Source organism: Dermochelys coriacea, chromosome 11, assembly GCF_009764565.3.
Source record: "Dermochelys coriacea isolate rDerCor1 chromosome 11, rDerCor1.pri.v4, whole genome shotgun sequence".
NCBI classification, from domain to species: Eukaryota; Metazoa; Chordata; order Testudines; family Dermochelyidae; genus Dermochelys; species Dermochelys coriacea.
The window spans coordinates 65,288,130-65,305,647 of record NC_050078.2 but is presented as its reverse complement, the minus strand read 5'-3'; positions in this window follow the sequence as shown (position 1 = coordinate 65,305,647).

The following is a 17,518-nucleotide window of genomic DNA, read 5'->3' as shown; positions in this document are numbered from 1 at the left end:
AGTCCACGCTGTACTGTATCGAGGGGGCCACATGGATTCTAAAGTATGTGATCTTCTCAGGTCTGCCTCAGCTCTCCTGTAAGGGACAGTGAAGGACCACCATCACAGCTTCTAGATAGCTCAGGCGCTCAAGGAGAGGTAAATGGCTAACCTGAGTGGGACCAGACACAACGTGACTCTTGCTCTGCTGTGGGTCTTGGCGCTGTCGCAGCCAGGTCTCTGCCAGACTAGTGTTCAGAATGTGGGACCAGCCTGGTGACAAGATTTGCATTAAGGATGTTGTTGAAAGCCTGACAAGCACAACTTCGCTGCCCCATAAAGAATGTATTTCTGTGGGAATTTTCAACTGCGTGTTAACACTGCCAGGCTAACTTTTTGAAAGGAAACGTCATCTGCCCAGAAATGCCAGAGTGAAGTTGGATGAGTTTCTGGGAGTCAGGTTTGTGGAAGTGACTGACGATCAAAGCCCCAGTGAATGCTTTCCTTCAGTCACCCACGCGATGCTGAAGTTTTGCCAGCTACTGATGTGGCTGGTACCATGTGCAACTAACTCAGCTCAATAAGAGACAGATCCCAAGCCCATTGAAGCCAGTGGGAACCTTACAGCAGGATTTGAATGAGGCCCAAAAGCAATCAGTTTTCCTCACTGAAGTGTCTTGCTTGTTTGATTTTGCTTTGTACTTAATGGGGTCCCAGAAACGCATTCTCCATGAGAGGGTGTGACTGACTGCAGCAACCGGTGGCATGACAAGCAAAGCTCTAAAAAAACACCAGTGACTAAGGCAAGGGTAGGGACTAAGGCTCGTTAAAGCACTCCGGCACCACTTTGTGTTTCTCATGGGGACTTTTGGGTTCTCTTGTGCCGTGTTCGGCACAGCATTGCTTTCCTTCATCCATCAGTAGTTTGCTCCTTCCCACACCGGTTCTAGACCATCCCTTCCTGCATCGTGGCTGATTTGTACAGTATACACAGCAGATTTTGCACTCCTTAAGCCTTTCCAACTAACACTGTAATGTCTGTGGGGCTCCTGAGAAGGGATATTGGCTTGGAAGACACCATGAAGCACTTTAGGACCCGTGTGCCCTCCCCATGGCAGAAATCCCTCCCAGCAGAGGGGTCACTGTAGCACATAGTAACCATAACCCTCGCTCTGCCAGGGAGACTAAAACTTTTTGTCCAATGCTGAAAAATAGCCCTTTGGTTTATAGGCCTGGGCTGGCAGGCACAAAAAACTTTCCACTGTTAATATTGTGTGTTAGACTAATGCCTGGAGGCATGAACGGAGATGATAACCCCATTGTGCTAGGCACTGTACAAACCCATAATGAGATACAGCTTCTGTCCCACGAATTTACAGTCTGAATAGACAAAGGGTGGTGGTAAGGAAGTGTTGTTATCCCCATTATGCAGTTGGGGAACTGAGGCTGCAAGACTTTAAATTGACTTCCTGAGTTCCAGTCCAAAGCCTTAACCCCAAGCTCGCTCATCCTTCCTTATACTTACAGCCACCGACTTTCTTCTTTCTGGGTGGGTGCTCCATTCCCCCTCAAGGCCCCACCCTGCACCACCCCATCCCAAAGCCACGCCTCCACCCTGCCTCTTCCCGCCCCTGCTCTGTCTCCTCCTCTGAGCATGCCCCACCCTCGCTCCACCTCTTCCTGCCCCGCCCGGCCCTGCCCCTCCCCCAACTCCTGCCACCAAACAGCAGGTGGGCAAGGCTCACAGAGCAGCTGATCGGCAGGTAGCTGGTGGGTGCTGACCACCCACTAATTTTTTTCTCCGTGTGTGCTGTAGCCCATCTCTAACTTGCACCTGCCGTCCTTCCCCCAAGAAAAATTCCCATTCAGCTTGGGACATAATGTCCAGTCCTTTTGCTCAGTGAGAGGTCAGAAACCCTGATCTCGCTTGTTGAAAGCAGTGTTCTCAAACTGCTGATTAATGATGTGCTGTACTATAAATCCCGGCTTTTGGTGTCCAACATGCACAGTATAATGTGCCTTCTCCTTTGAAAGAGACTTCCAAATATTACAGCACAATTTACACCACCAAATGGCCAACTTAGATGAAACAAAATTAGAGCTAATTTTCCGCTCCTACTTATCTAATTTAATCAAATATATTATCTGATTTTTACAGGGCCTGTCATTATATTTAAGTTCTGTACTTATCTGATGAGATAACAATCACAATTTCCTCATTTAGCCTTGTTCCTCCATGCCTCCAGGATGTATCTGCACACACAAATTTTCATTATCAAAGCATCAGTGAAGCAAGGCCTTAGAAGAACCACAGGTTTGACAAAATAGGTTATACGATATTGAATAATGCCCAAGTCCATAGATTTCCTGTGACTGGAGAAGGAATCTTTACACACAAGGAGCCAGATTCTAGCATCCTTGCTTACAATTAGTCCCGACTGAAATTATTTGACCACTCATGGAGTATGGTACTTCTTTTTGTGAGCCAGGTATCAGAATCTGATCCATTGATTGTGACTATAATGCTGGAAGCCAAGAACCTATTCAATCATTATTTTACAACTGAGTAAGCTTTTATCTTTCAAGTGCAATATTTTTACAGAGATTTCATGAAAACAGTAGGCACTTAAAAAAATCACTTCTTTTTTTCCCCAAAAACCACAAAAATCTTGTCTGGGCAGAGATGAAGTACTGTTTCATTTCCATTAGTGCAAAATTGTTGTAGGACATATGATGCATTTCAGCCAATCAGAACCCAGAAAAGAATCGAAATTATGATGTATACATGCAGTATTCTGTGGCTATAATAAAAGCAATATTTGACAAAGTGGCATAATTTGCTCTAAGCAATTGAAATCAGCTGCTTCCATTTTCACCTTGTGTTTCTTGAGAGAAAGAGATGGGCACAGCAGGAGAGAGAAAAAATATTAAGAGTTTGAATTTAAGCAGCATTATATTTAAATTGTACTCACTTGGCTTGGTAGTGTGGTAAATAATCATCCTAATCGCCAAGCTGCCTGGACACATTATGTGAGAGAGAAAATAATCTATTTAAGTATTAATAGAAAGAACAGCAATAAACCATTTGTCAGAACTTTCAAACTGTGATACCCTCTCAGAGCCAGAATTTCAGACATTCTGAGCACATTAGGAGCTGAGCTCTTTTGAAAATCTGGCCCCCAACTGCAGGAGTCACTTTGAAAAATATGGTCCTGAGCTCTTTGGAAAGTCAGGCCCTCAAAGTGGGCAAGCTCTGAATACTAACAAAAGTATTCTGAATAGTAAGAAAAGCTGGCTTCTGTTTGCCAGAAGCTGGGAATGGGTGACAGGAGATGGATCACTTATAGATTCATAGATATTAAGATCAGAAGGGACCATTATGATCATCTAGTCTGACCTCCTGCACAGCGCAGGCCACAGAATCTCACCCACCCACTCCTGTGAAAAACCTCTCACCTATGTCTGAACTATTGAAGTCCTCAAATTGTGGTTTAAAGACTTCAAGGAGCAGAGAATCCTCCAGCAAGTGACCCGTGCCCGTGCATGATGATTACCTGTTCTGTTCATTCCCTCTTGGGCACCTGGCACTGGCAACTGTTGGGCTAGATGGGCTAGATGGACCTTTGGTCTGACCCCATATGGCCATTCTTATGTTCTTATGGCTAAGAGAAGTGACCCACAAATAAAGGAGTGCAAAAACCTCAACACCATTCTATTGTGCTGGCTAGGAATTCAGACATTTCCCAGTGCAGACCCTAATCAAATATAAAGATATACTCAGAACTGCTAGTAAAACCAACTGCCTTTATTGTCATTGTACTCCTATTCTTCAATTATAAATTCTTTAGGGCAGGGACTATCTTTTCATTTTTAGTGTCCAACACAGTAGGGATGGGGCATCTAAGTGCTTCATAATAAATAATAGTAATCAAAAGAAATGTAAGCTAGACACAATCAGGGCATCTATTTCTAACCCCTTTGGACTTTGCCAGCTCCTGGAATGCTGGACTGAGCCTCTACTACTATTTGAACCGCAACAACAAATGATGCCATTTCCCAGCCTGTGGGGCCAGAAAGGACTGGAAACTTCTTCTGAGACCAATAGGGAGGCTTCTGGTGGAGTGATGAATACCGGCAGTTTGCTGGGCCAGTTCTAAGTCAGGACTGGTCAGTGCCTCAAGGGAGGGGGACAGCCTGACTAGAGACAAAGGGACTAATTTTAGTTCCAGTTTGAGTTTGGAGATGACAGAGAAGCAGAACAGCCTACATCACTCATTAACTCCCACAGCCCACAAACGGGATATTTGAACTGCTGTGGGATCTAGTGTGTGGTTAGGCATTTCCACCCCTGCAGTGTCCAGGGAGGCAGAGAACCAACCTTGTGCCAGCTACCTAGAGCCAGCCCAGACCTCCACAGGAGCAGCGGGGACAGCAGAGCAGCTCACAGCAGGAGTTTGCCTGGGAGTTCGCCTGGAGTGAGCCCAGTGAGGCTTACATCTTGCCAACGTCTCTGAGGAAGCTCATAGTAGGTAGGTGATATGGAAGGGGGGGGGTTCAGCTGTTGTGACCTGCACTGGATGTGCCATGTTTGTCTTTCTTCCACAGGACAGAAGCGACTTTGTCTGTACAAAGTGCAAGCTGGTCTCCATATTGGAAGAGAAGATTGAAGGTCTGGAGCAACAGGTAACGACCCTGCGTTGTATACAAGAGACTGAGGATTTTCTGGACCAAACTCAGGATAGGCTTCTAGGGGCACAAAGCTCTAAAGATATAGAGCAGGTTGCACAGAGGAGCCAAGAGGCCAGTGAAGAAGCTTGGCAACATGTGACCTCCAGAAGAGGTAAGCGGAATGTCCGGGTTCCAGTAACACAGACACAGGTAACTAACCGCTTTCATGTTCTCTCCACAGGTACCATTGCGGAGAGTGGACCAGATGATAGGTCTGGGGGGAGAAAGCAGAAGGAGACTCCGCTGGTTGGGAGGCATGAGATGCGATGTCCTGAGGTTGGGGGTTCCACAACCACCACTCCCAAGAGGAGAAGGCGGGTGGTGGTGGTCGGGGACTCTCTCCTCCGGGGGACTGAGTCATCTATCTGCCGCCCTGACCGGGAAAACCGAGAAGTCTGCTGCTTGCCAGGGGCTAAGATTCGTGATGTGACGGAGAGACTGCCGAGACTCATCAAGCCCTCGGATCGCTACCCCTTCCTGCTTCTCCACGTGGGCACCAATGATACTGCCAAGAATGACCTTGAGCGGATCACTGCGGACTACGTGGCTCTGGGAAGAAGGATAAAGGAGTTGGAGGCACAAGTGGTGTTCTCGTCCATCCTCCCCGTGGAAGGAAAAGGCCTGGGTAGGGACCGTCGAATCGTGGAGGTCAACGAATGGCTACGCAGGTGGTGTCGTAGAGAAGGCTTTGGATTCTTTGACCATGGGATGGTGTTCCATGAAGGAGGAGTGCTGGGCAGAGACGGGCTCCATCTTACGAAGAGAGGGAAGAACATCTTTGCCAGCAGGCTGGCTAACCTAGTGAGGAGGGCTTTAAACTAGGTTCACCGGGGGAAGGAGACCAAAGCCCTGAGGTAAGTGGGAAAGCGGGATACCGGGAGGAAGCACAGGCAGGAATGTCTGTGAGGGGAGGGCTCCTGCCTCATACTGGGAATGAGGGGCGATCAACAGGTTATCTCAAGTGCTTATATACAAATGCACAAAGCCTTGGAAACAAGCAGGGAGAACTGGAGGTCCTGGTGATGTCAAGGAATTATGACGTGATTGGAATAACAGAGACTTGGTGGGATAACTCACATGACTGGAGTACAGTCATGGATGGTTATAAACTGTTCAGGAAGGACAGGCAGGGCAGAAAAGGTGGGGGAGTAGCACTGTATGTAAGGGAGCAGTATGACTGCTCAGAGCTCCGGTACGAAACTGTGGAAAAACCTGAGTGTCTCTGGATTAAGTTTAGAAGTGTGTGCAACAAGAGTGATGTCATGGTGGGAGTCTGCTATAGACCACCGGACCAGGGGGATGAGGTGGATGAGGCTTTCTTCCGGCAACTCACGGAAGCTACTAGATCGCATGCCCTGATTCTCATGGGTGACTTTAATTTTCCTGATATCTGCTGGGAGAGCAATACAGCAGTGCATAGACAATCCAGGAAGTTTTTGGAAAGCGTAGGGGACAATTTCCTGGTGCAAGTGCTAGGGGAGCCAACTAGGGGGAGCGCTTTTCTTGACCTGCTGCTCACAAACCGGGTAGAATTAGTGGGGGAAGCAAAAGTGGATGGGAATCTGGGAGGCAGTGACCATGAGTTGGTTGAGTTCAGGATCCTGACGCAGGGAAGAAAGGTAAGCAGCAGGATACGGACCCTGGACTTCAGGAAAGCAGACTTTGACTCCCTCAGGGAACAGATGGCCAGGATCCCCTGGGGGACTAACATGAAAGGGAAGGGAGTCCAGGAGAGCTGGCTGTATTTCAAGGAATCCCTGTTGAGGTTACAGGGACAAACCATCCCGATGAGTCGAAAGAATAGTAAATATGGCAGGCGACCAGCTTGGCTTAATGGTGAAATCCTAGCGGATCTTAAACATAAAAAAGAAGCTTACAAGAAGTGGAAGGTTGGACATATGACCAGGGAAGAGTATAAAAATATTGCTCGGGCATGTAGGAAAGATATCAGGAGGGCCAAATCGCACCTGGAGCTGCAGCTAGCAAGAGATGTCAAGAGTAACAAGAAGGGTTTCTTCAGGTATGTTGGCAACAAGAAGAAAGCCAAGGAAAGTGTGGGCCCCTTACTGAATGAGGGAGGCAAGCTAGTGACAGAGGATGTGGAAAAAGCTAATGTACTCAATGCTTTTTTTGCCTCTGTTTTCACTAACAAGGTCAGCTCCCAGACTGCTGTGCTGGGCATCACAAAATGGGGAAGAGATGGCCAGCCCTCTGTAGAGATAGAGGTGGTTAGGGACTATTTAGAAAAGCTGGACGTGCACAAGTCCATGGGGCCGGACGAATTGCATCCGAGAGTGCTGAGGGAATTGGCGGCTGTGATTGCAGAGCCCTTGGCCATTATCTTTGAAAACTCGTAGCGAACGGGGGAAGTCCCGGATGACTGGAAAAAGGCTAATGTAGTGCCCATCTTTAAAAAAGGGAAGAAGGAGGATCCTGGGAACTACAGGCCGGTCAGCCTCACCTCAGTCCCTGGAAAAATCATGGAGCAGGTCCTCAAAGAATCAATCCTGAAGCACTTAGAGGAGAGGAAAGTGATCAGGAACAGTCAGCATGGATTCACCAAGGGAAGGTCATGCCTGACTAATCTAATCGCCTTTTATGATGAGATTACTGGTTCTGTGGATGAAGGGAAAGCAGTGGATGTATTGTTTCTTGACTTTAGCAAAGCTTTTGACACGGTCTCCCACAGCATTCTTGTCAGCAAGTTAAGGAAGTATGGGCTGGATGAATGCACTATAAGGTGGGTAGAAAGCTGGCTAGATTGTCGGGCTCAACGGGTAGTGATCAATGGCTCCATGTCTAGTTGGCAGCCGGTGTCAAGTGGAGTGCCCCAGGGGTCGGTCCTGGGGCCCGTTTTGTTCAATATCTTCATAAATGATCTGGAGGATGGTGTGGATTGCACTCTCAGCAAATTTGCGGATGATACTAAACTGGGAGGAGTGGTAGATACGCTGGAGGGGAGGGATAGGATACAGAAGGACCTAGACAAATTGGAAGATTGGGCCAAAAGAAATCTAATGAGGTTCAATAAGGATAAGTGCAGGGTCCTGCACTTAGGATGGAAGAATCCAATGCACCGCTACAGACTAGGGACCGAATGGCTCGGCAGCAGTTCTGCGGAAAAGGACCTAGGGGTGACAGTGGACGAGAAGCTGGATATGAGTCAGCAGTGTGCCCTTGTTGCCAAGAAGGCCAATGGCATTTTGGGATGTATAAGTAGGGGCATAGCGAGCAGATCGAGGGACGTGATCGTTCCCCTCTATTCGACACTGGTGAGGCCTCATCTGGAGTACTGTGTCCAGTTTTGGGCCCCACACTACAAGAAGGATGTGGATAAATTGGAAAGAGTACAGCGAAGGGCAACAAAAATGATTAGGGGTCTAGAGCACATGACTTATGAGGAGAGGCTGAGGGAGCTGGGATTGTTTAGTCTGCAGAAGAGAAGAATGAGGGGGGATTTGATAGCTGCTTTCAACTACCTGAAAGGGGGTTTCAAAGAGGATGGCTCTAGACTGTTCTCAATGGTAGCAGATGACAGAACGAGGAGTAATGGTCTCAAGTTGCAATGGGGGAGGTTTAGATTGGATATTAGGAAAAACTTTTTCACTAAGAGGGTGGTGAAACACTGGAATGCGTTACCTAGGGAGGTGGTAGAATCTCCTTCCTTAGAGGTTTTTAAGGTCAGGCTTGACAAAGCCCTGGCTAGGATGATTTAACTGGGACTTGGTCCTGCTTTGAGCAGGGGGTTGGACTAGATGACCTTCTGGGGTCCCTTCCAACCCTGATATTCTATGATTCTATGATTCTATGACTCTGGACCAGGGAGCCAGGCGAGGACCCTGCCCCACTTGGGGGTGAAAACACAATAAGAGGGCCCCATCTGTTCTCTTGTTTGCAGCGCTGCTCTATCCATTTCCAAACTCACCCTGTACAACCCATTTGCCTGGGAAAGTGCCAGGGAGGGGACTGCTGGGGGGGCGGGGTGGTACAGTTGTGAATGATGGGAAGTGGGGAATTTGTTGTAGTATTCATGTTTAGCATTTATTAGTTCAGCTTAACCCTGTCCTTCCCTAGAACCTCCATTTCCTGTCCCCAGTAAAGTCCCCCTTTGTTACATTGCCATGTTAGGGTGAAGCATTTCATTTTGGGGGGGTTTGTATTATTGTATTTTGTTTCTTGTGTTCTGGGTCATACTCCTCGTTAAGAGAAGTAGTATTAGTTATGTTCCCAAGGGACAGCACCCCTTGTGTCACTGGCACAGAGTGGAGTCTCCTTGAGTGGAGGCACCAGGCCCTGAAATAAAAAACCCAGGACCCAACCCATATGAGGTGAGGACTAGGAGGGGGAGAAGCCACTCCGGTTAGCAAGTACCAGGGAGGAGGCTTGAGCCTTGCCTTATGGGAGGATTTACACATTGTTACGGCTCCATCTATCCTAAGGTATTTATATGGCCCCAATTACCATAGTATCTGAGCACTTCACAATCCATATTTTGCCCCACAACACCCCTGTGAGGTACTACGTCACCATTGTACAGACAGGGAACTGAGACAGAGACACTAAGTGACTTGTCCAAGACAGCACAGAAAGTCTGTGGCAGAGCAAGGAGCTAGCACTCTAACCACTGAACAACCTTTCCTCTCAGATCCAGCTGTGATCTAATAGTGGGAGCTGTACATGGGTCCAGAGTGAAAACCTGACCCCACACAGTGCGGAGGAATTCCTAGTATGTGGTGCATGCCCTCAGCTCCCAGGTAAGTCACGTCAAAGATTTCGATACAGCGCAGCGACTTTTCAAGCAGCCCTCGGGGCATTTCTCACAGCTGACTGGCACCTTTTCAGTTCGTGAGACTCATATCACTTAGGGCCATCTGAAGAGGAATAATTGATGTTTAATTACGAAGATGAAAGCATTGCTGTCAAGAGCACCGGGTGCCCAGTAACGTGCTGAACATTGACGGCTGCCATTTCTTTGTGGGTTATTTTTAGAGATTCTCTTTTCCTAGTTTCCAGTGGACAAAAATAACTGAGGAAGTGAGCTGAGTGAAGGGAGGTTGACCAAGAGAGAGGAAGAGTTATCAAAATGGTTGACAGGGAGAAAACATTCTGCTAGGGTGAAGTATAGTTTGCTACTTTTTGCTGCCAGCTACTCATTGGATTCATCAGGGACCAAGAAACAGAGGGTTTTTGGATAAATAGCCTGGTTTTAAACTGGCTCAGGGCCTTCTTCCTGATCGAGCAAACAGACAGGACCCCAATCCACGGAGGGCCCCAATCCTTAGGAAGGTTTGAGCCTACTGAGGTCCCATAATACTGGGGGCTTGTTCTGAGCTGAAGCTATGACAACCTTGTACCCACAAGGCACCCTCTTTGGTGCGGTATTGAAGGACTGATCCTGCCAGATTCTATGTTCGGGCTGGGGTGAGCTCTGATAAGTGTATTAGCAAGAGTGTAGGCCCTTTTATTGTTTTTAATATGTTTTTCTCTGTCATGCTTTTTACTTAAGAATAAAGTAGGTTTGCATAGGAAGTGCTGTGTGGGACCTTATAGCTGGAGCAATTAACTGCTGTTAACTGTCTCGGAAAAGCAAGCAAGAAAGGCAACAGTGGGGAGCTGGAGGGCAGGATGGGTGCCCTTGCTGGGCCACTGAGGAGAAATACAGGTGCAGCTGCCCTGAACTGTGACAGTAAGGCTTTGCAAGATCAGGGATTCATGTAGGCTGAATATAATATATCAAGAGCTAACACCCCTGCTTTTGCCAGAAGTACCAGGGGATCTTTTAGTTGATCACAAGCACTTCGGACCACTGGTTCACATCTTAGTCATACATCCAGAATGACCAAATTTCACTCTGTGGCTTTGGTTCTATAGAGCCTAGGAGAGATGACAAAGTGGGTGAGGTAATATATTTTATTGGACCCATTTCTCTTGGTGGGAGAGACAAATTTTAGAGCTAGGAGAGAAGATGACCATCTCTTAAACCACCAATACCAGTTCCTGCAGCAGCTAGCGATCCCCTTTCAAAGTCTTGTTCCAGCTTAAACTTGTTTATCTGATGAGATCTGACAGGATTCTGTCATGCAGTAGGACAGCCGCTGACCCAATTGCTTTGATGTGCCATACAGAAAGAGCAAGATGCTGTTGGAGTCTCGCCCCCCAGTAAAAAACAAAAGAAACAACAAAGACTCGTGCAATTACTGATGCCCAACTGAAAGTTTTCTCCAGGGTGATCCCTGCTTTAAAAATGAGAATGAATAGGCTCTTCAATATGGCACCTGGCCCGCAAAACATATTCAAGTAGTCCTTACTTTTACGAGTAGAGGTAGACCAGTCCTCCCTTCATGTGGGTCTCTTAGGGTTTGCAGGAACAGGTCTCCTCTCTAACAGATCTAACTCTGGGGGGATGCTGTTAATGTTCCAGCTACACTACAAATGAGAATCATGTTGTTACAGGGTCCCTCCTGGACAGAATGGAAACTGTGATGCATACAGGACCCACAGAAGCATAGCTGACTTGAAAGCCAGGGGAAATGCAGAGGAAGCAGAAACAGGAAAAAAGATTCTGGCCTGAATTCTCAGCTGGTGCAAAGTGGTGTCATCTTCCTGAAGTCAATAAGCAATTTTGATTTATACCTGCTGAGAATCTGGCCCTCTGTCTCTAACAAGGGAACCAACTTCTGGCAGCCTGCAGCATAGCTCCCGAGTGATGAGCATCTTGTCCCTGGAACAATACAGACGTGAAGCCTTTTCTTCTCACTACTGCTGAGAACAGCAGTGTAGTAGTAATAAGATTTATTTATTTTTGCCAGCTATGGAGGATGTTTCCCACTGCTGTTAGCCAGGCCAGACATTGCATGCTACACCTATTCTGGGTTCCTCATACATATGCATATCACGTGCACAAATGGGCAGAAATCTACAATACCCATCCAGCCTTAAGACAGGTAACATCTTCTTCTGCCTCTCATTTTCTCAGGGGAGCATGTGTATAAGGGATTTGCTTCAAAAAAGCAGAGAGACTGAATCCAGCAAATTTAAAAGCAGATTTCTTCAATGCCAATGCATGGTAGTGATAGAGGTACTATTGTAGCTCATGGAGTTGCATTTACTGTGGGGAGGGGAACCCTTGATATTATTGTTAGTGCCTTGAAGGACCCAGTCGAGGTCGGAGCCCTATTGTGCTAGGCACCGTACAGCCACATATTTAGAAGTGCTCCCTGCCTCAGAAATTACAAGGATAAGTCAGGAAAAGGACACTAAAGACACATCAAAGGGAAGTGACTTACCCAAGGTCACACAGCAGGTCAGTGGCAGGGTGGGCAACAGAACCCGGGAGTCCTGACTCCCAGTATCCACTGGATCACACTGCCTCTCTCTCGATTTGTCATTTTGCGAGTTCCAGAGGCTATTGACCATGCCACGTTAATTCTACCGATGAGGAGCCTGCGTCTCCCACGTCTCTATTGAAAACTCCCCACTCACAGTCTGAGGTAGCTGAGCACAGGTGGCCTCATCCTGTGTTTACAGCAGGAGACACTCGGATGCCGCAATCACATGTTGGAATGGTTCTTGCTATACACCATCAGATGTACTGTCCCGAGTGACACGGCCCCATGCCCTGACACCAGCACAGGGCAGAAAAGAGGCTTCTCCTTCCCGTCACACCCGAGGAAACCATGAGGTGAGGCAGCAGGAAAACTCCCCTCCCCTCTCCCCCCGCCCACACACACTCAAAAAACACTTGAGGAGTTAGGAAGAGAGGACTGACTGGATAGACCTTAATGCAGGAAGGAAGGAATGAAGGAGAAAACCATTTCTGAGCGCACCCAAAAGCAAAGCCAAAGGAGCAAGAAGTCTTTGCGATTAAGTTGTGAGGCCATCACTGTGTGGGAGGGCCGAGGGGAACATGGACCTCCCTCAGAAGGGGTGGGGATGTGTGCTGAGGAGCTAGGGGAGCCAGGCTGTGCGTGGGAGGGAGCAGGCACATCCTATGTGACTGTGCACTCTCTCTCCGCAGTGCAGCCTCAGGGACTCAGTGAGTCCCATGAGGGAACCCGAGGATTACCATAATGAAGGGTAAGATTTTGTCATGGATATATTTAGTCAAAGACAGACAGGTCACGGGCAATAATGAAAAATTCACAGAAGCCTGTGACCTGTCCCTGACTTTTACTAAAAATATCCATGACAAAATGAGGCAGCTGTGGGGGGAGCTGGGAGATCCCGGGGCCCCCCACAACCCATGGGTGCTCAGAGATCCAGGATCCCCCTCCGCTGGTGGCTCCAGGATGCAGGGGTCCTCCCTGCTGCCCACGGTGGCCAGGAGCTCCGGGGTTCCCCCTTGCCACCCGTGGAGGAAGAGAGCTCCGGGGGTCACCCCACCACCTGCAGTGGATGGGAGCAGCGGGGTCCCCCTTACTGCCCACAGTAACAGGGGTCCCCCCTGACGCCTGGGGTGGCAGAGAGCTGTGGGGGTCTCCCCTGCCACCTGTGGCAGCTGGGAATGGTGGGGGACCCCTCTCCACCGCAGGGGCCAGGATCTGTGGGGAGCTCCTGCCTCCTGGGGCCGTGGGGGTACCCCACAGCTCCATGCCTCCACAAGTGGGAGGAGACCCTGCAGTTCCCAGCAGGAGCTGTCTGAAGCCATGGATATCTTTAGAAGTCACAGAAGCCTGATTTCTGTGACTAAAACGTAACCTTAACCATAACCAAACAATCCATTCTGCAATATGAACAACTTTGTCTTCACTAGGTGTTGGGTAAAGTTCAGGGTGTCAACAACTACATCTTGGCTTACATATTTTCCAAGATAACTCACTTTCCCAGTGCAATAAATAATCATATTAATACAGCACTCTCAATCAGTAGATCTCAAATCTCTGTACTACAGAGGTCAGTATCATCATCCCCACTTTACAGATGGGGAAACTAAGGCACAGAGAGGTGAAGTACTTGCCCAAAGTAGCCCAGCAGCAGAGCTGGAAATAGAACATCTGAGTCCAAGTCCAGTGCTCTACCCACCTGGCCATGCTTCCACCGCAGTGTAATGGATTTCAAAATATGCTAGCCTGCCCATGTGAAACCTAAATGTCCTTTTCACATAGAGCTGGGAATGGGAAAGATTTACCTGAAAATATTCACATAAATTGTTATGAGTAGTTATGTCCTGTAAAAGGAAACACTGGCCAGATATTTTGCAAGGGTTTTTTGTGTTTGTTTGTTTCTGTTGCTAATGTAGGTCCTTCTATGGCTCTCATTACTACGGCATCTGAAAGCCTGATAATCTTTATCCTCCCAACACCCCTGAGAGGTAAGGAAGTGCTATTTTCCCCATTTTAGAGATGGGGAATTGATGCACAGAGAGGCTACGGGTATGTCTACTCTGCCACTGGCAGCGTGTGTCCCAGGGTGGGTAAACAGACACACACTAACTCTGCTTGAGCTAACATGCTAAATATAGCAGTGAGATCAGGGGAGCACGGATAGCATCTTGGCTAATTGCACAAGTACAAACCCACCAGACCCCCTGGATACATATTTGGGAGGCTAGCCCAAGCTGCCAGCCATACAACCCTGGCTACACTGCTATTTTTAGCACCCTAGATAGAGCAGAGCTAGCTCTTGTTTGTCTACCCATGCCGAGAAGCATTATCCTCGCCACAGTATAGATATACCCTTAGTGACTTGTCCAAGGTCACACAGGAAGTCTCTGGCAGGGCTGGGAATTGCTACAAAAGGAAGCAGCCTTGCTAGGTTTTTTCCTAAAGTTTTTCAACTACTGTTCTTGATTTACAAATATGAACGTGATCTTCTGCTGTTTTTTATTTCTGTTTAATCTGAAGAAATTTGAATCTACTATATCTTTCCACATGTTCTTCTCACTCACTTCTCACCATTGTTCTTTTGGGGAAAATATTGTTACTTTCAGAAGGATTAATGAGTACATAGCCACATAAATGATGTTCTATACCAGGACAGGGCATCAGTAGTATAGTAGATTGCAAAAAGCATGTGTCTTTATAATGTTCAATTAACTTGAACATCATAAAGAAATGTGTTATTAGCGAAGCATGTATCCCAAAGGCATTGAAAACATTTGGTTTTGAAACAACAAAATAATTACCAAAATATTCTTCTGTCCCTTATGATAAGTGTGTCACATTAAGTTAGACTCCAGCTAAAGTTGGCGCAGTACAGCATGTAAACCATGAGCATTTGTCTCTCTGTGAGCAGGCCTTCAGAATTTGAACACTCCAGTATGACCATTCTCTCACTTGCACTCAGTTGTAAGAAAGCAAAGATAACTTTTCTCATTCTGCTCTTCTGCCATTGCAACAATGAGCGAACCAAACACGAACACCTAGATTCATAGATTCATAGATACTAAGGTCAGAAGGGACCATTCAGATCATCTAGTCCGACCTCCTGCACAGCGCAGGCCACAGAATCTCACCCATTTACTCCTACAAATAACCTCACCTATGTCTGAGCTATTGAAGTCCTTAAATCATGGTTTAAAGACTTCAAGGAGCCCAGAAGCCTCCCTCAAGTCACCCATGGCCCATGCTACAGAGGAAGGCGAAAAACCTCCAGAGTCTCTCCAATCTGCCCTGGAGGAAAATTCCTTCCCGACCCCAAATATGGCGATCAGCTAAACCCTGAGCATATGGGCAAGATTCACCAGCCAGATACCCAGGAAAGAATTTTCTGTAGTAACTCAGATCGCATCCATCTAATATCCCATCTCAGGGGATTAGTCCTATTTACCCTGAATGTTTAAAGATCAATTACTTACCAAAATCCCATTATCCCATCATACCATCTCCTCCATAAACTTATCGAGTAGAATCTTAAAACCAGATAGATCTTTTGCCTCCACTGCTTCCCTTGGAAGGCTATTCCAAAACTTCACTCCTCTGATGGTTAGAAACCTTCATCTAATTTCAAGTCTAAACTTCCTGGTGGCCAGTTTATATCCATTTGTTCTTGTGTCCACATTGGTGCTGAGCTGAAATAATTCCTCTCCCTCTCCTGTATTTATCCCCCTGATATATTTATAGAGAGCAATCATATCTCCCCTCAACCTTCTTTTAGTTAGGCTAAACAAGCCAAGCTCCTTAAGTCTCCTTTCATAAGACAAGTTTTCCATTCCTCGGATCATCCTAGTAGCCCTTCTCTGTACCTGCTCCAGTTTGAATTCATCCTTTTTAAACATGGGAGACCAGAACTGCACACAGTATTCTAGATGAGGTCTCATCAGTGCCTTGTATAATGGTACTAAAACCTCCTTATCCCTACTAGAAATACCTCTCCTGATGCATCCCAAAACCGCATTAGCTTTTTTCACAGCCATATCACGTTGGCAGCTCATAGTCATCCTATGATCAACCAATACTCCAAGGTCCTTCTCCTCTTCCGTTACTTCTAATTGATGCGTCCCCAACTTATAACTAAAATTCTTGTTATTAATCCCTAAATGCATAACCTTACACTTCTCACTATTAAATTTCATCCTATTACTATTACTCCAGTTTACAAGGTCATCCAGATCCTCCTGTATAATATCCCGATCCTTCTCTGAATTGGCAATACCGCCCAGCTTTGTATCATCTGCAAACTTTATTAGCACACTCCCACTTTTTGTGCCAAGGTCAGTAATAAAAAGATTAAATAAGATTGGTCCCAAAACCGATTCCTGAGGAACTCCACTGGTAACCTCCCTCCAACCTGACAGTTCGCCTTTCAGTAGGACCCGTTGCAGTCTCCCCTTTAACCAATTCCTTATCCACCTTTTGATGTTCATATTGATCCCCATCTTCTCCAATTTAACTAATAATTCCCCATGTGGCACGGTATCAAATGCCTTACTGAAATCTAGGTAAATTAGATCCACTGCATTTCCTTTATCTAAAAAAATCTGTTACTTTTTCAAAAAAGGAGATTAGGTTGGTTTGCACGATCTACCTTTTGTAAAACCATGTTGTATTTTGTCCCATTTACCATTGACTTCAATGTCCTTAACTAATTTCTCCTTCAAAATTTTTTCCAGGACCTTGCATACTACAGATGTCAAACTAACTGGCCTGTAGTTACCCGGATCACTTTTTTTTCCTTTCTTAAAAATAGGAACTATATTAGCAATTCTCCAATCATTCAGTACTACTCCTGAGTTTACAGATTCATTAAAAATTCTTGCTAATGAGCTTGCAATTTCAGGTGCCAATTCCTTTAATATTCTTGGATGAAGATTATCTGGGCCCCCGATTTAGTCCCATTAAGCTGTTTGAGTTTCGCTTCTACCTCAGATATGGTAATATCTACCTCCATATCCTCATTCCCATTTGTCATGCTACCATTATCCCTAAGATCCTCTTTAGCCTTATGAAAGACTGAGGCAAAGTATTTGTTTAGATACTGGGCCATGCCTAGATTATCTTTAACCTCCACTCCATCCTCAGTGTTTAGCGGCCCCACTTCTTCTTTCTTAGTTTTCTTCTTATTTATATGGCTATAGAACCTTTTACTATTGGTTTTAATTCCCTTTGCAAGGTCCAACTCTACTCGACTTTTAGCCTGTCTCACTTTATCCCTACATGTTCTGACCTCAATTAAGTAGCTTTCCTTGCTGATCTCTCCCATCTTCCACTCCCTGTATGCTTTCTGCTTCTTCTTAATCACCTCTCTAAGACGTGGACAGATGGCTCAGGGAACAAGTACTTCCGCTACCTCACCCTGACTGACTTTAAATGAGATCACATGACCAGCCTCCTCATCCAAAGACTTGATGGACAATTCTAACTCACTGAAACCA